The sequence below is a fragment of the Galleria mellonella genome, unplaced genomic scaffold, assembly GCF_026898425.1.
Source record: "Galleria mellonella isolate WM207_F2 unplaced genomic scaffold, CSIRO_AGI_GalMel_v1 utg332, whole genome shotgun sequence".
In the NCBI taxonomy this organism is placed as follows: domain Eukaryota; kingdom Metazoa; phylum Arthropoda; class Insecta; order Lepidoptera; family Pyralidae; genus Galleria; species Galleria mellonella.
In genome coordinates this window covers 989,261-1,014,955 of record NW_026442080.1, presented here as the reverse complement: position 1 = coordinate 1,014,955, position 25,695 = coordinate 989,261, and the positions used below count along the sequence as shown (strand labels likewise).

General features: G+C 34.3%; 1 protein-coding gene across 2 annotated transcripts in view; it reads right to left on the bottom strand.

Annotated features, from left to right (window-relative positions):
- The window catches only part of LOC116413252 (lachesin-like), a 164,632-nt gene that overhangs the window by 50,065 nt on the left and 88,872 nt on the right, over positions 1-25,695 (bottom strand). For both annotated transcript variants that reach the window (XM_052896774.1, XM_052896773.1), the window contains one exon: positions 3,907-3,930. The gene's annotated coding sequence lies outside the window, so the exon portion shown is untranslated. The remainder of the gene's footprint in view (positions 1-3,906; positions 3,931-25,695) is intronic.

Genomic DNA, 25,695 nt, shown 5'->3' with positions numbered 1-25,695 from the left:
ATGAACTTTCGTCCCATAAAAAATAGCATCAACAGGAATAGTTACAGAGTGTATTATGTGATATCCATGACACCTCTGCTGCCATATGACATCACAGTATATCAGCCACGTGGTCCCGGCATAGAATGAGCCACCCCTTCCTTTCCTGTAAATGTTGTAAGAGGCGACTAAGGGAACATAATAGTCAAAGGCTAAGCAACAGCTTAAAGTCTAACTTCGGTTGCCAATCCGCCTATCAAGCGTGGCATCTACCATGGCTAACTACTATGGGAAGGCTATGTTCAGCAGTGGACAGTAACGACTGATACTAACGGCACAATTTATGTCTATAAGCGATGCTTGAAATTTTCCATCAGATAATCTGACAGCTTGTTTGCCACTTCACGATCTATAAAAAAATTACAAAATTGTTGTGCAATGTTGATGCGGGTATTATTCTAAATACACGGAATGAAATAAACATCGTCAATACATTTTTTTTTCTTTTCTTTAAGAATTTAGGTATTATTCTTTATCTATGTTATAAAAAAGGACAAATTACTTAGAATCCCCTACGAGGAATAACCACCAATAAATTTTATCAGTTCTAAGTTTTATTACAGATCAATCGTATTACTTGTGACTCTATCTATCTTCAGTAAATCTATTTTTAACATTTAAAAGGGGATATTTAATTCGACTATTATTTTTATGCGACTTTCAAAGAAGCGATGGTAATTCTTTTTAATTTTTTTTTTTCTGTAGCAGTGTTACCCGATTACTACGTTGCCAGTTTTGAGCTGACTTTCACATTCTTTTTTTGAATCGATATTGCAAACTGTGTATTTTCTTGTACAGTAAAATATAATCTCTGTCGCCAGAAATTTGAAAAAGAATTGTTAATAAATGAGTCTTAAAGCTTGTGAAATGAGCTCCTTGCTATGGTTTTCCTTAGAGACTACTGTATGGGGTTCTTTAAAAGAGACTATTAAAAATTCTCCAAGATCAATAACACACACGTGACATCCCTAATGTTATAGGCGTCATAACCGTTTACAATCAGACTGTAAAAGTTAGGAGTATTCAATAGAGTGAGACGGTATTACACGCCGGAACACCACCTGAAATTGTATAAAGCTCACGTCAGGCCGCAAACCTGCCCTAAAGTTTCATCCCAACCATCTGGACAAATGGCGGTCTTCCACCGTGCGTTTTTCAAGGCACATTTTTCCACGCACAACCACACTTTGGAATCCATATTTCCACTATGACATCATAGCCTGAAAAGAGTATATTCCTTTTTAAAAGGCCGGCAGCCACCATTTGGCGGTAGTCACGTTGTGCATGCTCGTTTGCCCCCTGTTGTTAAAAAAACAAGTTTGCCACCTTCGTCGTGTGAAAAAAAAAATTATCTATCTTCCAGGAAACTATGGTTGTTAATTGTTGTTGAATTCGTCACGATGGCCAACTAGCCTACTTTTATCTTTACCTATTATCACTCACGGACACCAATACGTGATAAGAGATAGCGAAAATGGGGTATTCCACTTGCACCTACCATAAAAAGTCTCTATCGATAAAATTGAGTCTCGCATTCGCCGCACATTGACTATATAACGATTAAAACTGCCGTTTTTATTTTCAGAGTAAAAAACCAATTTGTTTTACTGGTAGTAACATTTATATTAAGACTGGCGATTCAACATTCTACATTCAAATATTTTCAATGTGTCTTTTTTTTTATACCATTGAGGTGGCAAACAAGCATACGGACCACCTGATGATAAGCGGTTACCGTAGCCTATGAACACCTGCAATACCAGAGGTATTACGCGTAACGCACGCGTACTGCGTCTACGAAGAAATCTCTGCATTCATCAATGAATATACTACGTTTTAGATTAATAATATATTTTTTATGAAACAATATGAACTCCTGTCTGTAATATGCTTACAATAATTAGTAGACTATTTGATGATTTCTCTTTTAACTAAAAGTAGTGTGTACTAAAAAAATCCTATGTTATTGAATCAGCCATTAACTATACACTACTGAAAATAGCCTCCCCATAAGGGGGGTTTTGCCTGTAGTTACCACGTTTGGCAGACGGATTGGCAACCGCAGTTTGGCTTTTGGTAATGTTTTAGGAAAGACGCTGCTGCCCATCCCTCCACCACAAGCTTCCTTATTCTCTTACGACATTCACAGGAAAGGAAGGGGTGGCCTATTCTATGCCGGGACCTACACAGCTAAATAGTCCCATACATGATTGAAATGGCTTTTAAGAATAAAATAAATAATAATACCATGAATAAATAACATCATAAAAAACATACAATTTTGGTGTTATTTTTAACCAACTTCAAAAAAAGCAGGTGGTTCTCGATTCGACAGAATCTTTATATTTTTTTTTTATTTTTTATGTATGTTCCCCGTTTACCCGAAGATGGCTGTACTCATTTGGATTTTTTTATATGAAAAAATATGCTGTCAGATTCGTGTCATAGATATTTTATCAAAATCAACTCAACGGTTTAGTTTCTAAACCAATAAATATAACGGAATTTTTAAATATTTTTTTTATACCACTGAGGTGGCAAACAAGCATACGGCCCACCTGATGGTAAGTGGTTACCGTAGCCTATAAACACCTGCAATATCAGAGGTATTACGCGTGCGCTGCCGACCCTGAAGAAACCTCTTTACCCCCCTTTTGAAGAACCCCATGCTGTAGTCTCTTGGAAAAACCTCAGCAGGGAGCTCATTCCACAACCTGAGTGTTTGTGAGAGGAAACATTTCTGAAACCGCGCAGTACCGCCACATGTGAAAGGGACTCCATTTTCCGCACTTAGCCTCTCATTTGGGCCATTGTGCGTACCGCCACATTAGAAGCCAGTTTTTTATGTATAAATAAATCAAATAAAATCAATACTATATATATACTACACCTGAGAGTAAAAGCAAACATAAAAATCGTACTTTAAAACGTGATTCTTTCAAAATTATTCTATTAAGTGAATATTAAAAAACTAATATAAAAAAATACATCGTAATTTAAATGTAAAACCGAACGAATCTGGAATTATGGGTAAACATTTTTTCTTTACTTCACAAGCCTATAATATATTAAAGATAAATATTTTTTATTTTCATTAAATCTCGCTAACGACATTGCTTGGTAACAAAATTAAATGAGATATACCTATATTTATATTATTTAGAAGGCAAATTATAATATCATAAATTTCAATCCCACACAAGTATCTTTAAAAAATCCACTCAGCTTTTTTTATTAGCTATATAAAAATAAGTATTTATTTTAATACAAAATGTCGACCTGTTTTTCCAGTGAGGATTGAGGGTAAATATTTTAATAGATAAATATAAAACATCATCATCATTTTATTGACCTGTCCACTGCTGAAACTTCCCCCTTGGTGGGTTTTGCCAGTAGTTGCCTCGATTGGCAGGCGGATTGGCAACCGCAGTTAGGCTGTAGAGATGAGATGCTGCTACTCATCCCTCGCCCTTCCTTAATCGCCTCTTACGACACCCACGGAAAAGGAGGGCGTGACCAATAGGCATAATAATAATACCAGGACACGGACTATATATATATATATAGTATAGTTATATATATAGGCAGCGAAATAGGTCTGTTTGAATGTAACAGCTCAATAAATTGTCTGTAGCCACCACAATAGAAGCATTTAGCATTTCTATATACGAGTATATATTTCAATATATTACGTATCATCATCATCATCACAGTTATTATCAGTCCACTGCTGGACATAGGCCTTCCTCATAGACTGTCATAAAGAACGGTCCTGAGTCACCTGCATCAATTGCCATCCTGCAATGCATTTGAGGTTGTCACTCCATCTAGTTATGTATACTAATTATAATTTATTTTATTACTCACCATTTTTCACGATCACAGGCTAGTCTGGAACAAATAAAATTTATATTAAATTAATGTTTTTTTTTCTGTAAAATAAAAACTTATAAAATCTATATAAAAACTTATAAAATCTATATAATATTCATAAAAAGGAAAGATTTCGTCGTTTGTTTGTTTACAATGGATAAACTCAAACACTTAAACTCTCGCCAGTTTAGAAATTTTGCCTCAAATTATCTTTAATTACAAATTAATCAGACAAAACTACAAATCTCGATCCTAGCGCCATCTAGTATTTCGTGTCCAAATTTATTTGATGATTAACCACCCAAATAAAGTCCTTTAGATAGATACCTTTCTTTAGAAGAGAAAATACACACTTATCCAATAACTTAGCGCGAGCTATAAAAAACAAAGTTCACGATTTATCGCGAGAACGTGAGCTAAGACTTTCAGTGTAAAAAAAAAAAAACTTTCCTCCGCTTCCAACGATATCATAATGTTTCACACCATTTTGTATATGAAATTGGATTTAAGGTGAGGTCTAGATTTAGTATCGCAATACGAACGGTTTGCCAAAAATAGTGTAACTTTTTTATTCTTGTAATATAAATAGTGAGCAGAATATTATTTTATGAGTTTGTTTGTTTGTTGCCTCTTAGTGCCTTAAAGATTCAATTATTTGTCATGTAATTTTGTATACATGTGCAAATGTAAGGCGTGAAAGATGATGTACATAAAAGAGGAGTAAGCTCAGAAATGTTAATTGATAGAAATTTTTGGAAGAAGACATACTGTGTTAATCCCAAATAAATGGGACAAAGGATAGGAACAAGGAACAATAGGAAGAGTATACTGAAAGAAATATGTTCCAGCCAACCTAATGCTCACTGCATTGGGTTGTAAAGAAAATGGTGAGCGGATAATCTAGTGCAGAGAGAATGAAGAAAATACAGCGTTTTTTTAGTCAACTAATAATTGCTCGCCACTGTACATAGGCTACCATCAGGAATAGCCCTGAGTCATCTAAATCTATTGACAACATGCAATACATTTAAGATCGGTGCTCCATTTAGTGGAAGTCCTATACTGCGATTTCTTGTATGAGATTGCCACTCGAAAACCTTTCTTCTCCATTAATTATCAGTTCTTCAAGCTATGTACCTATACCATTGCCAATTCAGATTGCTTATCCCTCGGACTATATAAGTCACTTTACTTGCGGATTTCCTCATTTTGAATTCTATCACATAACGTAACTCCGAGCATTGTCTCATATGCGTACGGCTTACCGTACGTTTACGGTCTTCTTTTAATTTCAAATTGTAATTCTTTTGTCATTAATTCAAGCTTAATTTACATCACAAAACTAATTGCATATGAATCATATGAAATTAATACACGAGCTGTTTCACGACGCTTCACGTTTCACGTCACATTTGCATAACGAAATTAGCTATTCAAAAACCTCGCCGTGCTCAAAACTGTTATGGTTTCATTAGCTTTCATTGTCGGTATCTGTCCCAGTATTATACTGTTTATTTTTATTTTAACACTAGCTTTTGCCCGCTACTTCGCGCGCGTTGATTTTAGAAGTAGAATAATCAATGAAGCATACACCGTGTGGTCTCTGGTTAGAATGGGCCATCCCTTCTTTTCGCATGGGTGTCGTAAGAGGCGACTAAGGAAACTTAATGGTCAAGGAATGAGCAACTGCGTCCCTTTTAAAACAACACCGAAATCTAAGTGCGGTTGCTAACCCAATGCAACTACTAATAAAACTCACTTGCCAAGCGAGTTGGCAAGCTACTACTAGCTACTAGCAAAACTCCCTATATGAGAAAGACAATGTTCAGCAGTGGACGTTTAATGGCTGATACATCAAAAACACATACATACATACTCATATCTTATGTCCAGTTTTAACCACAAAAGACATAATTAGTCAGCTTTTATTCGTGACTTCCTCCATATGACCGGGATATATTTACTGACCAGGATAAAAAGTAACCTATATATATATATATATATATATATATATATATATATAATATCCTTCTCCATCTCATATACTTGTAGTAAATACGTCTATACCAAATTTCATAGTGATTGTTTAAGCCCCTAACTTACAAATATTCAAATACCCCCTAACTTATAGGGGGAAAGGGATTGTTAGTAATGGAGACTGAGAATCCTATTGCTATCAATATGTAACCAGGTCGACCTCCTCGCGGTTCCCCCTGGAAACTATCATGGTTAATTCCTGATGAATTCATCATGATGGGCTAACTAACCTGTATTTATTCTCATCTAGCACCCTTCACTGGTGCTCCGCCAGCGTATCCCGTTAGCGCAGGCGGGGTTACCATACCGTTTTGACCCATAAAAAAACCCTTTTTTTAACGAAGGGAAAATCTTCAGAAAGAGACCCACCGCCAGCGGGATAACGATGGGTACTGTGAGATTTTTACCCACTAAAAAACACCTCGGTATTCCTCTCAGCGCCGTGTGCCGGTGACTGAGGCTCGCGATTTGCAGTCGTCCCAATCCCAATCACTTACAAAAATTCAAAGTAATAAGTATTTATAGTCAACATTCATAATATTTGTAAGGATAATACCGAAATAATATCGTATTTTTAGATACAAACAACTTATTGTTTTGGTTATAAATACTAAAGTTGCTCACCTAAACATAAAATAGCCTGCAGAAAAATCCTGATCATGTCCAATATGCCATTAATGGATTACGTGATTAGAATCTTTCGAAAGGAATTATATCGATAACCGAGTATAAGAGGACAGTTATTTTTAGACGAAGTTAAAAAATACAATGGCGTATTGAAGTGAAATGACGCAAAGCTGTATAATCGTTGAGTAAAATAGAACGTTGAATTACGATTGTTTAGAACAGTATTACGTATTCATTTTATATTATACTAGTTTTCGTATACGGCTTCGATCGCTTGTGTGTCTAACTTCTAAGCTGACGAAGTTCGATACAAATTTTCAAACCCCGTTTTACCCCCTTAGGGGTTGGATTTTCAAAATCTCTTCCTTATTGTTCACCTACGCTAAGTTAAGTACCTATCTGCTAACAAAATTTTTCATCGTGCCTCCCACCAAATTGTTTATAATTACTCCTCTCCATCCAAAGGTTGCCTGGTAGAAATCGCTCTTAGCGATAAGGTCGCCCATTGTTTTCTCATTGTGATTATTTCTTGTAATTATTTATATTTATAATAAGTTTACTATTGTAATCTTTTGGAGGAAACAATAAAGATTATCTATCTATCTATCTAACTGCAAAATTTCAAAATTCTAGATTCAGCGGTTTCGTCTGTACGTTGATATATAAGTCTATCACTAAACAGCCTCTTTTACATATTTTAAACTTTAATTATATTTTATTTTAAAAAATATACAAAAATATTAAATATACTACAATTATAAACATAATCTTATTAACTTGTAGTAATTTATCCCGTGGGTGTCGTAAAAAAAACATCTCCAAAGCCTAACTGCAATTGTCAATCCGCCTGCCAAGCGTGGTAACTACTGGTAAAACTCCCCTAGGGGGAGGTTTATGTTTAGCAATGGATAGTTAAAGGCTGATATGATGATGATGATGAGAATATTTATTTATTTATTTTACACTTTATTACACCAAATAAAAAGAAAAATAGCAAATACAGTAAATATCAATGAGAAGTGAAACAAAAGGTGACCTTGTCGCTAAGCAATCTCTTCCAGACAACCTACAATAACAGCAATATGGTCTTCTCTTGCCCGCCGGATGATGTGTGAGCGGGCGAGGTAGGGGCCTCGGGGCGTACCCCATTACCCTGGCTTCTACTCCGGAGGCGACGACCTCCGGGTCACTGGGTTTGCAGCCGGCATACACTGTTGGTTTGTGTATGCCGGCGTGGTGTCTTCGCAGACAACCTTTGGGTAAAGGACTTTGAGAAAAAGATAAATGTTAGATGGCGCACTATTATAATCAAATGCAATACTTGGAATAGAAATATTTTGTTTCCTTTATTTATACAATAATTTATAACTATATGTATTGACGTAATTTACCACATTGTACAGTTTAAGTGATAAAATAAAATATTACTGCAAATTATACCTATTCCTTCGTAATTCTTGACGAGGGTGATGTATCAGGGGCGTTAATAACAAATACATACGATTCTGGGGAATGTATCTAATAATATCCCAGACTTCGCGGAACATATCAAATTATACATAAAAGTATATTTCTACCGTAATATACATTATAATGCATTGATTTACTAACTGTGTTCATCAGGGGGGGGAGGGATTGTTAGTAATGGGGAGGTTAGTCTGTATTGTTATCAATATATCCTATCGGGTCGACCTCCACGCGGTTCCCCCTGGAAACTATCGTGACTAATTTATCGTTGAATTAGTCACGATGGGTTAACTGACCTGCCTTTTCATCCTCCCCAATCATCCCTCACTGGTGCCCCGCCAATGTATACCGATAGCGCAACTGAGGTTACATTTCATTATCATTCATTAAAAAAAAAACTGTGTTTAAATATTATTAAAAATATTTCAGTCGCCAGATACGATGTAATAACATTTAGGAGGTCAGGGAATGCAGGCTTCATAGCATATTGCTAATTAAAAAAAATAACTGGCACAAAATAATTAAATTCTAAATACAAATTTATATACAAATCTACGGAGACAAAATTTTAATTCGAAAAAAGAACATTCCTGCATTATGCCGCATTGCGTAGAGAGCGCGCTTTGAAAACCCGCCAAAATATATTATTCGTTATCTACCCCGAGGGTGCGGTCCATTCTGTACGTGCAACACTATTGGCTCTTAAATTATGGCAACATCACCCAAGCTCTGTGCTTTGTTTAATTGCTAATTCGGACTAACTAACTCTGTTAACACAATTACATATTACACGGATCTGTAAATGCGCAATTTATCACATAAAAGCTGGTTTGTATCCACAAATAGCATATAGAATCTGGCAGGGAAAAGGATACACAATGTATTTGGAATAAGGCACAGTGTTCTTGTTGCGTAATTTGTTGTAAGTATAATAATATAATGAGAATTTTTGCTGAAAGGAAAATATGAATCTTGTTTACCTGATAAAATAAATATCTTTTCTTTGACGTCAAAATAAAATTGGGGAACGAGATGAGTTTAAAACTGGTAGATTCATCAGTTCTATATTATAGTGTGACCAATTTATATGCAATATAAAAAGTAAAACGGTAAAAGTTATAACTAAATTTATCAAGTTGTTATTTTTATTAAATTTTATACAGTTTACTTAAACGATTACATTTAAATTTATTTATTTATTTACTAGCCACTCGCTCTGGTGTAAATAGTATATTTTTTATACAACTTAGAATGGCAAAGAAGCTGACGGCCCACCTGATGAAAAGTGGTAACCGTCGCCTATAAACTTGAGCAGCACCATGGACATAACAGAGTATACTATTTTGCCCATGATATCCCCCATGCGTTGCCATTCCTGAGGACTCAGGTGTTATTCTTCTGTACCCTGTAAACTCACAGCCATATCCCACCCATCAAACTGAAACAACCATGCAAACACAACTGCTTCTCGGTTGAAACACGAATGAAACAGAGATACCCAAGCAAACGACTTTTGTACAAAGTCTCCCTCTGGTACATATATATACAAATAAATATATGCAAATCTTCTATACAAAATATCTAAACAATAATCAGACCTGGATTATTATTTGTGTATTAACTATTTCCGACTCAAACAATACATTCAATATCCTATGTGTTAAATTAGGATGTAACCTACCCGTGTACCAAATTTCATTCAAATCCATTCATTTGTTTTTGCATGAAAGAGTAACAAAGAACTATCCATACAAACATTCTCATTTATAACATAAAATACGATAAAATAAAATAAATATAATATCCTACATTTTTTATAATGCTGTTATTTTCACTGTGTAAATTTCACACACTTTTATGTCTCGTATAATGTATAAATATACAGTATTGTGCACAATGCAACGTTTTATTATCCATACGTTTAGAATTTAGTCATAAAATGGCAACCCACATTGCCACGAGCGTCGCCTTTGCCTTCACAGATAAGTTGGAAAAGGTATCGCTGGCTGGAGATCTTTTGAATATAAACTGTTATATTTAGAAAAGGATTTTTACATGCATTTTCAACCGACTTGGAGAAGAAGGAGGTTCTCAACTCGTTTTTTTTATTTTTGCTACCTCATAACTCCGTCAGTTCTAAACCGATTTTAAATTATTTTTTTTATCTGAAATTTGTGGATTGGTTCCATAGAAATTTTATCTAGTTTATATATAATTAATTTAATTTTTAAATCAAAGTAACCGATTTTAATTTATTTATTTATTATACACAATTATAATTAAAGATTTAGTCCAACAAAAAAAATCAACTTGAATTTGGCCAAACCAAATATTTTAATCTAAAAATTAAAGTACACAACAAATTTAAAAAAAAATTCTAGCACTAATCTGTATTTCCTTTTAGATAAAAAAAATAACTAAACAAAATTAAGGCAGAAGAATTTCTTAAAGATTCTAATACATATTACAATATTATTACCACGTTATTTGGTTTGAATAAAGAAAGCGCTGGAACGCCAAAGCAAAAAAAAATACACGCGATGTGAAAAATTACATTATACACCAAAGATTTATGACTGTCTAAACAGGTCTTGTAGTTCTTTGTTATGCCAAATAGCAAACATATGCGACAAACAACTCGTTGAATGTAACAAAAATTCGCTAACTAAAGTTTTACCCTTATTTCTGTGTATTAATATAATACCGTGTGGTTCCGACACAGAATAGGCCATCCCTTCACCTTTCAGGGGGGAAAGGGATTGTTAGTAACCAGCTCTAATAGCCCTATTGCTAGCAATATACCCTCTCTCCACGTGATTTCCCCTAGAAACCATCATGGTTAATTCTTGTCGAATTCATCATGGTGGGCCAACTGACCTGCATTCATTCTCACCTATCGTCTTCCATTGGTGCCTCGTCGGTGTATACCGATAGCGCGGGCGGGGTTACCATTCCATTTTCACCCATTAAAAAAAACTTTCCTTTGCCCGTAGACATCAACGGAAAAGAAAGGGATGGCCTTTTATTACGACACATAAAAGATGACTAAGAGAGAGCGAGGGATGGGCAGCAGCGTCCAGTCAGCGTATTAGAACATTTCTAAAGCCTAACTGCGATTGTCAATTCCCCTCTTAGCGTGACGTCTACTGCTCTATTATTTTTGTATCAATAAAAAAATCAATAATTAATAATCGTGTATTAGACAACACTTTCTCCAATTCTGTCAAAATTATTTCAATTAATTTACAAAGAGGATACCGGCGAATAATCTCATTATAATATTTTAATACATTATAACTGGACAGCTGTGATAAGGGCCCTACTATTATTACAGGCCACAACTGTTAAACGTCAATTTACGTTAATATTCGGCGGCATTGTGGATTAAAATACAAAATTATTTTTAAGCGACTTCTAAATGGAACAGATTTAGAATTCACTATGTTTTTTTTTATAATCGCTTTTAGCGATAAAGTCGCCCATTGTTTTCTCATTGTGATTATTTCTTGTAATTGTTTATATCTATAATAAGTTTACTATCGTAATCTTTTGAAGGAAACAATAAAGAGTATCCTATCTATCTATATAAAGATAAGATTTTCTAATGGGCAGGCTATAATAAATCTATAATCAATTTGAACTAAATATAAAAACGAGATTTAGGCACGTTAAAGCATATAATATTGTGTAAACAATTGTTATGAATGCTTTGTACTCTTCAATGTTATTTTTAATTGCATGTTGATACCAATTAAGTGAGTGGGTAAAAAAAACCTGTTTTACGCAAAATAAAATCCACCATTTCCGCGTGATAAATTTAAAAATGTTTTATACTCGACTAGATTTGTCCGCAACTTTGCACATATGAATTGCGGAATTAAATATCCACTTATAAATTACATGATAAAATATACATCAGATTTTAAGTTTAGCAATACAAGTCTGAGAATCGCATTCAATTTGGTCAAGTAGTTTTTGCGTAATACTGGAACAAACATACAGAAAGATAAACAAAATTTTAAAGAAATATTGTATTGGCTCTTATAAGCTCGTATTAAGTTCCCAAAATTATTTTTCTTGATGTTTTATAAACAGACATCGACTAGTTACAATTTTATTAAGATAAGATATCTGAGAAATACCTATTCTTTCATCGATGCATTCGAAACTTTTTAAATTTTACCAGAGGGAGACTTTGTACAAAAGTCGTTTGCTTGGGCACCTCTATCCCATTCGTGTTTCTACCATGAAGCAGTTGTGTTTGCATAGCTGTGTTTTGGTTTGAAGGGTGAGATATGGCAGTGAATTTACAGAGTACAGAGGAATAACACCCGAGTCCTCAGGTATGGCAACGGTTACCACTTTCCATCAGGTGGGCCATCATACGATTCTAGGTTTCATAAAAAAAAATCTGAAACTATTCAGACAGTCCTAAAGTTAATTACACGAGAAAAATCTATATTATGTACTTAATTATAATTATTAATTCATGAAAAATTACTGTATATATACTAGGATTCTTCACAAATGATGTTTTAGGGTTTCTTTAGAATCAGCAACACGCACGTGACACTCTTGTTGCAGGCACTCATAGGCTATAATGACCATTTACCATAAATCGAGCTGTGTGCTTGTTAGCAACCTTCGTGGTATAAAAAAAAAATATTAACTAGAAACTAATCAATATTACTTTTTTCATGATTAAAGTATTTTTTTTTATTACAAATAAACATCAAATACATTCTTGATGTAACTACAAACAAACCGCGAGAGCTTTGTAGTAATTGTTGGGTACGAAACCGTAAAAAGTAAGGAAGGCTAAGAAACCCTTTATTTTTTATACTAGAATAACGTACGAGTACTAGGCAAACATAGCCCCAAAGGAGAATTTGGTTGAACCCTCGCTCACCTTATCTGGAGTTTCGCACGCAATGCTTGGAATGACCTCACTGAGATGACTAAGCTCAAATGAGCAAATTAAAGCTTGAGCCGACCGCTTATTACACCGTTGCGTAATAAAATTAAAATTAACAAAACTCGATAATAAAATTGATGATAACAAATTTATTATTTATTTATTTATTTTTAATGAGGCACACATAACAAATTATAACCATGTTAGGATTATATATAGGTAATTATGGTTTTATACTAGGTTACAATTCAAAAACATGTGTACACAACATGATTAACATTTAGACATAACATTTCAATTTCGACAAGTGGAAAACATAATAATTAGTAAACATTATATATATATATATATATATATATATATATATATATATATATATATATATATATATATATATATATATATATATATATATAATTTACATTAAAAGAAATTTAAACCATAAAACTATCACCACACAAGAAACACAGCCCAGCCATCCTAAACATGAACTACATCACTAAATACTAGTAAACGTACAAGTTCATTCCAAACGACTCACGCACCCCCTGAATGATGACAGCTTCATGTCGAATATATCAATGAATTTGTGGTTGAGCATAAGATCATTATATTGTCGATCATAATGAAGTGACTTCTTAAGGTTACCAAATGACTTCGCTCAAGTTTAAGTAACGCGTAATGTGTTGCGTGTAACCTAAACTTAAAATTAAGCGATTTGCTGTCACTGTAGTTTATAGACTCCTGCAACATTACGAATATTGTGACGTGTTGCCGATTAAAACTAACTTTACTAGGCCTTAAGAACCCCATACTGTAATTTCTAGTGACAATTTCAGCAAGGAGCTCCATAGTCTGAGCGTTTGTTTCCTGCGCTTATTGAGCTTTTTGAATGTTACCTTGACCCTAACTTCGAAATGTCGAAGACCCCAGTAATCAGCACGGCAAAGACACTTATTTGATAATTCGTGAAGAATAACAGAGTTGGTCAATTAAGCTCCCTTTACTCTTGTGTTGAGGCCACTCAATGATATTATGAGCCAGTATCTACAATTAAACGTTTAGACGTATTTCCCTCTAACTTACCGGAATTTTGTCGAGTGACCGTGGAATATTTAGGTCGAACTAATTAAAAATATAGATTTTTATTATTATTATGTATGCCATGTTACTGTGTTCATTTATTATTTACTGTTTCCATTGAATCTTTAAAACAGTATTTATTCTTTTACTGATACTTTCCTAGAAAGACATATTAGGAAATAATGAAGCGGACCCAGACGATTAAATAAATACATGAACGTGAAACTCGAACTTCTGGTGATATCATCATTGGGTATTCGAATAACTTCTAGTTTAGTAATGGGGGAAAGGAATTATTAGTAATGGGATCTAATAGCCCCATTGCTGGTGATATAACCTGACAGGTCGACCTCCACGCCATTCCCATTGGAAACCATCGTGGTTAAATGTTGAATTCATTGCGATGGGCCAACTAGCATGCTTCATCTTCATTAGTGACTCGCCAGCGTATTCCAATAGCCCATCTATTATCATCCATAAAAAATATCTAATAATGATTTATCTGTATAAATTCACCAGAGGGAGACTTTGTACAAAAGTCGTTTGCTTGGGCACCTCTGTCTCATTCGTGTTTCTACCGTGAAGTAGTCATGTTTGCATAGCTGTGTTTCAGTTTGAAGGATGGAATATGCCAGTGAATTTACAGGGTACAAAGGAATAACACCTGAGTCCTCAGGAATGACAACGTATGGGGGGTATCATGGGCGAAACAGTATACTCTGTTATGTAGATGGTACTGCTCATGTCTACAGGCGACGGTTACTGCTCTCAATTAGGTGGGCCGTCAGCTTGTTTGCAATTTTAAGTTGTATAAAAAAAAATTGTACACGGTGTAAATCGTTCCGTTTTATGTTAAATTCCGTACAACCTTACGCAATATTTCCAACTGTTATGCCAGTGTTTAATTAAAATAACGGATAACGACACGCGAACTCTCACCTTTGCTGTGTATCGCTAACGTTTGAATTTAATCTTTATACTCTGTGGAAAGAAAGTCACAGAGATGTATGATAATCAAATAAAACTGACATAAGTATAAATTATATTTTTTTTAAAAGGCGCATAAACATTTCAAGGTAAATAATGATGCTAATGCCAAACAGTAAAAAACGGAGAATCCTTATTAATGTGATTATTATTGTGAAAGTCAGTATGTTTGTTTGTTACACTTGTTTCTTTTTTTAAACAACTAAGAATAGCAAACAAGATGACAGCCCACCTGATGGAAAGTGGTAACCGTCGCCTACATACATGTACAGTACCATGGACATAACAGAGTATACTGTTTCGCCCATGATACGCCCCATGCGTTGCCATTCCTGAGGACTTAAGTGTTTTTCCTTTGTACCATGTAACTTTACACCATATCCCACCCTTCAAACCGAAACACAGCCATGCAAACACAACTGCTTTACGGTTGAAACACGAATGGGACAGAGGTACCCAAGCAAACGACTTTTGCACAAAGTCTCCCTCTGATGCCTATAACTTACATATAAACCTTCACGGCTCAAGCAATCGTCGTGGAATTTAATATACACATATTACATGCTTGAGATGGAAAGGACATAGACTACTATTTAACCAAGTGAATCAAAATATTCCAGTCACGCAGACAAAATCGCGGGTAAAAGCTAGTTTCATATAAGTACATAGAGTCAATTTTAGAACCCATATACAGAGGTTTTTTTTTAAGTTAGAATAGCAATCAAGTTGAGACACCTGATAGAAAGTGGTAAGTGTTGGCCATAGACATAAACAGTCACATAAAGTATTCTATGATGTCCATGATACCCCCAATACGTTACCATTCCTGAGATTTAAGGTGTTATGCCTTCAACACTGTAATTTCACTGCCATATCTCACTTTTTAACCCTTAAATACCTGATGTTTCAAATTTGATACCGGGGTTACAAATCACATTGGGCGCCTACAATCGATTTTATTTTAATATTTGGCTATTTACATGTTACCAAACGTTTTTTTTTTTTAAAATAAATGTATACAAATATCGTTTTGATTTTTTTTTTACTATTTTTCCCCATTAGTAAACACAGTAAAGGGTACACATATAATATATTTTTTAATTTGATTTAAAAAATCAGGCTTTTAAGGGTTAAACTAAAACACAGCCATTCCAACACAACTACTTTACGCCAGAAACTCAAGTGGAACAGAAAATAGTAACCCTGCCTGCGCTATCGGTATACGCTGATTGGACACCAGTGAGAGATGATAGGTGAAGATGAAAGCAGGTCAGTTGGCCCATTGTGATAAATTTAACAAGACTTAATCACAATAGTTTCCAAGGAAAAACATCAACCTGATTACTTATTACTAATAATCCCTTTCCCCCAGTGGGACAGAGGTACCCGAGCAGGTTTTTTTTTTTTATGAAAATGTGAAAATGGTATGGTAACCCCGCCTACGCTAACAGTATACGCTGGCGGAGCACCAGTGAAGGGTGATAAATGAGAATGAAAACAGGCCAGTTAGCCCATCATGATGAATTCATCAGGAATTAACCATGATAGTTTCCAGGGGGAACCGCGAGGAGGTCGACCTGGTTGGATATATTGCTAGCAATGGGATTCTCAGTCTCCATTACTAACAATCCCTTTCAGCGAGCAGGTGACTTTTAATTTCCGTATTTTTGATTTTGTAACTTGGAGATATTTTTAATCTAAATAGTTAACAACTAGGCCAAGATAATAGCTATATAGTAAAAAAAAAGTTTATATAGCATGAATGCTTTTGACGTAAAACCGCTTTGGTAGAAACATGAAAAATTACTTCTTTTCTTAATGATGCGTGAGAACCTAGCAAAATAATAAGATTATACGTTGGAATATCGAAGAAAGTTCGTTCTTTGATTAATCTTTTTTATTCGTATCATGACATAAAAATGTTATCTACCGCCTCTATTTTTTTATAATACAGCAGGTAAACGAGCATATGGCTCATCTGATGGTAAATGAATACCGCTGCCTATAAGCACCCGTAACACTAGAAGCATCGAAGATGTGCTGTCGGCCTTTTAAAAAGGAATATGCTCTTTTCTTGAAGGTTATGATGTCGTATCGATCCGGAAATACTGCTGCTAGAAGTTCCAAAGAAGTTGTACGTGGAAGAATTTTGCGACTTTGATTGCTAGAATTAACATTAAACCTACCAACATTTCATATATACCTAATCCTACCATGAGCGGTCAAATGACCGCTTTAAAATAAAATATGTAGAAAGAGATTTTAGCTATTTGGATAGTAAACAAATAAATAATGGTAAGTTGTAAATATTGAAAAATGGCTTGTATGTATATTATAGGAAAAGTCAATAAGTTACATGGTGATACAGTAAGGTTATAACATGAAAATTTTTAAACTAAATTTCAAAAACGGTCATTTGACCGCGCTTGGTAGGTTTAGTGTTAAAGGAAAAAATATCCTTTGTTTATTTTTACCTTAGTTAATCCTTACTAGTATAATAAATGGGGAAGTGAGTTTATTTGTTACTTGTTAATGCCTTAATAGCTTAAGTGATCACTATGAAATTTGGTACACACATATTATACGGGTTGAAAAGAATATAGGCGAGTTTTTATCCTGATCGGTAAACATAACCTGGAGAATTTCGTAGAAAAAAGACAGTACCTAATAAACTTTAATAACTTGAATTCCATTGTTAAATATTTCATAATATGATGGGAAAGTCCTTGTCACCCCATTGTCAAACTTGTAATACCATCAATGATGTGCATCATATTCTATTAGAGTGTCATATAAACACGAAGGAAAGAGAAGAATTCATGCGCCACTTTAACTTAAATAAATTTAATGTTGGTCTTATTCAATCTATGTTAGCTGAACTTAAACCAGGAATTTTTAAACATCTCTGTAAATTATTGATGCCCATTAATTCTTCTCTTTCCGCGTCTAGGGAACGTAGATAAAGTTTTGTTTGAGAAATCAGTTCAGGGTACGATAGGACTGATATACCTGAAGAAGATAAAAGCCCTTTAAATAATAATATAAAAAAATGGATTTTATTGTAAAAATAACCGTTATTAAATAAATTATGTGTATTTTTATTTAGAATACGCGATAAAAATACACGGATTATTTTTATAATAAAAAGTTTAATTTCACACTAGACTTCATTAAGCTAAGTAACATGTCTGCGTATAGAAGTCGACTTTGTTAAACTGTTGTTGACATAATATTGTAAATTGAATGGATTTCGTAGAGAAAGGATGAAAAATTTAACATTTCATCCCTTTAGTAATTCCAGAAAATACTAGAGTATTTGCTGTTCTTTGTATATTCACGTCAAAAACACGAGGTTTTTTTGTGTTAAAGAGCTTAGAATAAAATAATGAAGGAAAATATTAAATGTTTTTTCTAATTAAAAATATTGGAATATTATATACTTTAATTTCACTATTACATTCTAAAAGGGGTAGTTAGCTTTAGCTAAATATACTCCTGTAAGTACTGAGTATACGCCTTGTGCTCCCGACATAGAATGGGCGACCCCTTCCTTTCCCGTATGTGTCGTAAGTGGTGGCCAAAGGACGCTGCTGACCATCCCTTGACTATTAAGTTTAATGGTCAAGGGATGGGCAGCAGCCTCCCTCTTTAATCATCACCAAAGCCTAACTGTGGTTGCCGATCACCCTGCCAAACGTGGCAACTACTGGCAAAACCCCCGTTAAAGGAAGGCCTATATTCAGCAGTGGACAGCTAACAGTTGATACTACCACGATTAGAAAATAATAATATTAACCAATATAAGAAGCTAGTTAAATAAAATATGGTGATTTAATATGACTATTTTGTTTATATCGTAAAATGGTTGCAGAAAGTAGCTTATTATAGCGTTCCTGTAAAAACTTTTAAATTTTTTGAAGAACCCATTCTGTAATATTTAGGGAAAACCGAACCAACCTTGAAAAAACCTTAATAGAGCATTATTGAAAAACTTGAAACTGTAGTCTTAAATGAGAACAAGAGAGAGTTCATTCCAGTGTGAGCGTTTACAAAAGGTAATTTTTCTGAAATTACAGTGTACGCTACCATGTAAGTTCTAGAGTATAAGAATGCATTTCCTGTCTGATGGCAACTCTGGGATGGTAATAATAATAATGTATTTGGAACAAAAACATTGGTTACAATATTATTGAAAAACGATGATATCCGCAGAAGTATAAAACGGTTAAAAAGGTTAGATGTTGGCAGCGTTGACAGTCGCATGCATATTAATGATAGCAGAATTAAACAAAATAATTCTAATGACAATTGTAGATGAATACGCAATATTAAAGAAATACTAGCAACCTGTATCCATTTAGCATTTTTTTTTATTTAAAATGTTATTCGCTGATATTGTAGCTTCCTGTAGGTGAAATATATTTTAAAATCAGTTGTGATTGCATTTGTCCATTAAAAACTAACATATATAAAAGCAAATCTTTCCTTTTTATAATACTAGTTTAAAAATTCAGAATATTATACAATATCGCTTTAATTAATATAAACTGAAAGATTTAAATAATTAAACTTGACAACCCTGTATTGCAATGACCTAGAATCTCCCATTGAGAATGTCCTATATTCTAAGAGCCAGTGAAAGAGCCCTCCATGAATAAAAGCTTATGATACTGTCTAGGTATCATTATGTCTAGGTTAAAGTATGATATACCTAGTTAGATAACTACCTGATATACAATGTTTTTTTCTTGATATATGTATTTAATAAACAAATTTAGATTCTTTTAAAGCAAAGGGCATACAAGAAATAAAAAATATTTTTATACCACAAATATGGCAAATAAGAATACAGCTCGTCTTATAGTAAACGGTCGCTGCAGTCTATGGACGCTCGCAACACCAGGAAACTCACGTGTGCAGTGTTCTGAAGGAACTTTAATACTATCTTTTTGAAAAACCTCATACTGTGTAGTCTCGAAGGAAAATCTTAGCGGAGAGCTCACGCCATAGCTTGAGCGTTCGCGGAGGAAAGTCCTGTGAAACCACTCTATACACGATCATTTAAGTGATCATTTTACTACTGTGTAATGATAAAAAAGTGGCTACACCAAACACCGTGTCTATTTTTCTGTAATTTTTTGAGTGGATTCATCATACTTCCTTGTATGTGCTATGTATATATTTATGTATGTATGTTTATGTATTACATATATATGTATTGTTAAAGTAAGTAGTTTAGTAAATTATATGTTTTTTATATATTTTTATAGGATTTTGTATTTTATACACAAAAAATTTATTAATTCACTCCTGCGCCACCTACCCACTTCTATGTTCTTCTTTAACCAAAGGTTTTTTTTTGTCCTAGCGATAAGACCGTCTTTTGAACCTTTATGTATTTATTTTCATGTTTATTTTATGCTACTGTATTTCATTTGAATTATTCAATTTTCATTGTATATTTTTATATTTCTGGTACAATAAAGAATTACATAATAAACAATAATACAGTTTAAAGAACTCTGTACACTTATACTAATGTTGGTTAAAATATCTTTAAAGTACCGTACCAGTAAATAAATATTTTTCCCGCTTTTAACAAAGCTTATGTAAACGTTTCTGTTTGCATGAAACGTGAATGTGAAACATTCAGCTCTTGGTTCTACGCCATATACGAGTATGTGTTATAGTCCAGCTCTGTTATGTTCCACATAACTTTACATTTTCGAATAAAGTAGGCCGCTTGTAGACTGAATAGAAAGGGGAGCCTAGTATCTAAATATATAATATGTTATTTAGAGATTAATATATGGAAAACTTGGCCGTGTGGTCTCGAATACACTATATACCATAGTCTACTTTAGCGTTATACGAGGTTTGTCCGGAAAGTACGTATAAAAGTTTTTTAAAAATTTTATTTTACAATTATTCAGGTAAATCAATTTTATCCCCTTCAAAGTACTCCCCCTGTGACATAATGCACTTGTGCCAATTTCCATGTGAGAAGGCTCCTTAAAGTCCTCTGGTTGTAGGTTTCTCAGTAATTTATGTCCCCCAAATGCCGCCCCCGAAGTACCAATTTGGTTTTTGGGAACAAGAAGAAGTACACGGGGCCAAATCCGGCGAATTGTTCGGTACCGTAATGGAATTTTTATCACGGACAACAAGAGAGGTGTGGGCAATTGTCGTGGTAAAGAATCCAACGCCCCTCTCGCGCCAATTCTGGACGAACTCGTGCCACATGTCTGACCGTTAAACGACGGTTTAACACAAGTAGAATGTGAAGTGGAAGGACGTCCTGAACGTGGGTCATCTTGAACGCTTTCTCGGCCCTCTCTGAATCTTTTTAGCCACTTGTGGACGGTTGGTTCCTTCACAGCATCATCCCCATAAACTGTTCTGAGATCGGCAAAAATTTCACGGCCATTCTTGCCGAGTTTCGAGAGAAACTTGATTACGACGCGCTGCTCTTCAACGGAAGCGGGCTCCATGCCGACGGGGTTTCGTTAAGAGGTAACTTCACAGATGGCGTGACAAGCCAGTTCGCACCGCACGGCGGTCAGACCAGAACTGAAGCATTGTTAGGGACATAAGGAAGGGGTCCTTTATTCCAGAACACTTTTATACGAACTTTCCGGACAGACCTCGTAAGTAAAAATTCTATTAATTATTAATAACTCGAATTCCATTTTTAAATGTTTCGTAAAAGATTCGTATATTTTGTATTTTATTAAAAAAATTGGTACATATACAAAATTTAAAGAACTACGTAAGGTAAAACACCGTAGTGGAAGCGTTTTATAAGGAAAAAATTTCTGTCAGTCGAGGAGAACTAACCTGGCAGCGGCTTCGTGACCTTTCTGCTGTAGGTCATCGAAAGTTCTATCGTACATGCACGCACACACAAATTCTTACGGGTCCTTCAAGGTACATACAGTTTAAAACACACAATAACATATATATCACAGAAGCAAGCGTCCGCGCACACGCCTCCGTTCTGTCGTTTTTTTTTATACAACTTAGAATGGCAAACAAGCTGACGCCCCACCTAATGGAACGTGGTAACCGTCACCTATAGACATGAGCAGTACCATGGACATAACAGAATATACTGTTTCGCCCATGATACCACCCATGCGTTGCCATTCCTGAGGAGTCAAGTGTTATTCCTCTGTACCCAGTAAATTCACGCCATATCCCACCCTTCAAACCGAAACACAGCCATGCAAACACAACTGCTTCACGGTTGAAACACGAGTGGGACAGAGGTACCCAAGCAATCGACTCTTGTACAAAGTCTCCCTAAACTAAGGTGGAAGGAATATAATATTTACGGACTCCAATATTGTAAACAATGTATGTTTTATTATAAGGGGAGTAAGGTTTTATTTTGAACAAACCATATCGGATAAAAAAAATAAAGCTTATTTTTTATTCCGTTCAATTAAAAATTCCCAGTCGCACGAACGAACTCACAAGTAAAAGCTAGTTATTATATTGTTATATAGTTAGTTTTTGTTTTCGTTCCTCTTGTTTGTTCATATATATATTTTTTTTGTTAACTCATATTTTTATTACTCTAGTGTAGCCTTGGTTTACATATGAATAAATAAATAAATAAATTATAAGTACAAATTGATAAATCAATTAACGAGTTCTCGTTAATTGACGTATCCATATGTATCCATATCCCAGTGAGGCTTTATTTCTCTTTGCACCTTCTACCGCCTGTATAACGGATTGTGTTCTGATGAACTTTTCGATATAATGCCTACAGCCACGCTTCACCATCCCACCGCTCACTATCGGCAGGGAATCCATTCTCACACCTTAGAACCAGTATGATCAAACACAGTGTGGTTTCAGAGTAGCTTTCTCCCACGAACACTCAAATTGTGGAGTAATCTTCCTGCTGAGGCTTTCCTTAAGACTACAGCATGGGATTCTACAAAAAGAATGTATTAAGGTTTCGTAAGGGTCAAAAAAGCGCGTGACATTCCTGGTGTTACAGGCATTCATAGGTACGTTTCATAACTACGTTTACCATCAGACGAGCCATATGCTTGTTTGCCACCCAAATAGTATAAAATCACAGCAGTCTTTAATCTTATATAATTTACATATGGTGTTGAAGTATTCATGGCCAATGTCGATACGTATTTAAAGTAGATATTTTAGGATATGTACCTATGTACTCCCAGAAATATAAAAAGGAATTAAAAATACTAACTCACACATGGATACTTTACGCTCGTCGATACGTGCGTAATTTTTTTTTTTTTTTTTTTTTTTTTTTTTTTTTTTTTTTTACAACACAGGGGGCAAACGAGCATGCGGCTCACCTGATGGTAAGTGACTACCGCCGCCCATGATCACCCACAACACCAGCGGCATTGCAGGTGTGCTGCCGGCCTTTTAAAAAGGAATATACTCTTTTCTTGAAGGTTATGTTGTCGTATCGGTTCGGAAATACTGCTGCTGGAAGTTGATTCCAAAGAATGGTTGTGCGTGGAAGAAAGTGCCTTGAAAAACGCACGGTGGAAGACCGCCACTCGTCCAGATGATTGGGATGAAACTTTAGTTTGTGGCGGGTTGTACGTAAAGACTTTGTTTACATAACTGCTCAAAAAAGAAATATAATGTTTTCAGGGTTCATGAGTATGTGAATGCTTTTATTCTACCATAACTTGAACAGATTTCGTTGTAAGTGATAAGTATCATTAGAATCCATACATCATCACGAATGACACTGGTAATAATTGTTTTGAAAATAGTTCCTTTCTTGGCAAAGCGACTTCCTTGACACACATTCGAAAACACGACTTTGTTTTTTTAATTTACATTTTATTAAATTTTTATTATTTATTTATTTTATTATATGGTGTAATATTTAAAACAAGGATATAACAAGTACATTCGATTCGAACGAATTGAATTATTCGATCACTTAATCGATTTTTAATCACAATCACTAGATTATGCATGGTCGGGTAAAAAATTAAGAAAAATTATTATTATATATAAAAAAAAAAGAAGAACAACCAGTTGTTGTTTCTATTTATATTAAATTGTACTAAAATAGAGTATAGAATTGTATCGGTAAGCGAGAGTGTAGATTTAGTGTTCTTTTTATGAGCAATAAATAACAATATATTAAAACGGGCTTTACTCGTGTATCACAAAGTTTTTTATACAGTTAGCAGTTTATTTAGAGTTGGACGTTTCAGATACTTTGTAGTGTGGATAGCCGTGGATGGAAGACGTTGAACGTTTGTCAAGAATGTTGTAACAATTTGCAGTTACCACCAGCTATTTCTCAATTTACGAAATACCGGGCAAAGATCAAGTAAGTTAAAACAAACGTAAGCCAACAAACGAATAGAAATGAATGTAATTGGTAGATAATTTGAAGAAATTTCCATTTTCGATCTTGGATAAATATATCGAGATTTTGAATCGATTCCTATCGACAAATGTGAGATCGATCCACGAGAAAATCTTACGAAAATAAATTAAACCTGTGCAGAAATAACATAATAACAACATTTATATAGAATGAAAATACGTCGCCCTTAATCTATTTTTATTAATATTTAGATCGATTTATTTTAAAACAATCGAAGTTTAAAAATCGATCTTCGATGAAATTGGATCGAGTTCGTAAGCTCAAAACAAAATTGACCAAAACATGTACACATAGGGTACCATCGTTCACTTTTAAGTATTTAGTTTTTTAAACAGATTTATATTTCACCATCAGCGAAATAAATTTTTGCTCCGTTAAAAAGTATTAGCCATGTCGCATTAACCTCTTCATAAAAAACAAATTCATTAAAATCGGTGACTAGATTTGGAAAAGATGTAGCAACATTCACAAAAAAAAAGCAATTAAATTTTCAACCCTTTCAAAACTGGTAGAAAATTTAATAAAAGAAATTTATCTCTAATTATTATAATATAAACAAAGTCACTATTTATGTCTGTTTATTACATCACAAATGATTTTGATACTGGTATTTCTATTATTTACATATTTTCTTACGTAAGTTTTTTTTAATACTATTAATACAGTAATTGTTTAATTGTTACTACATACGGTTCACCAAATGGTGAGCTATTACCGTAGCCTATAAATGCCTACGTTGCCCACCCTAAAGAAATCACTTTACTGTTTTTGAAAAACTCTGTATGTATGAAAATGCTGTATTTAGTGTAACTACTTGGAAAAATCCTCGACAGGAAGCTCATTCTATAACTTGAACGTTAATAAGAGAAAGCGTCCCAGAAATTACTTCCTGCCAGTGATGAGCAATGCCTTTTATATAAGTAAATACATTAAATGTTATGTAATCAAAATGCCTCCATGCAAAACCGGAGCGGATCGCTGGTCTATAGACAAATTAAAAAGCCGTCTTTTTTAAACGTTCACGAATTTGGCTTTCTTTTTAATTTGTGTAATAATCTTTTCGCCTCGTTTATTTGCATGACCTAAAAATTAAGTCAAACCGCCATCAAAGCGGAACGTAAGTCCCCAATTCTCTATGTATCTATAGAGTATTCTTGGATGTCGACTAAGGCATTCTCATAGCGTATCGATTCGTTCTCAATAGTGAAAAGGCTTCTGTTTGAATAAAAGTCGTTATCGGACTCTTGAATAGTCAAGATTC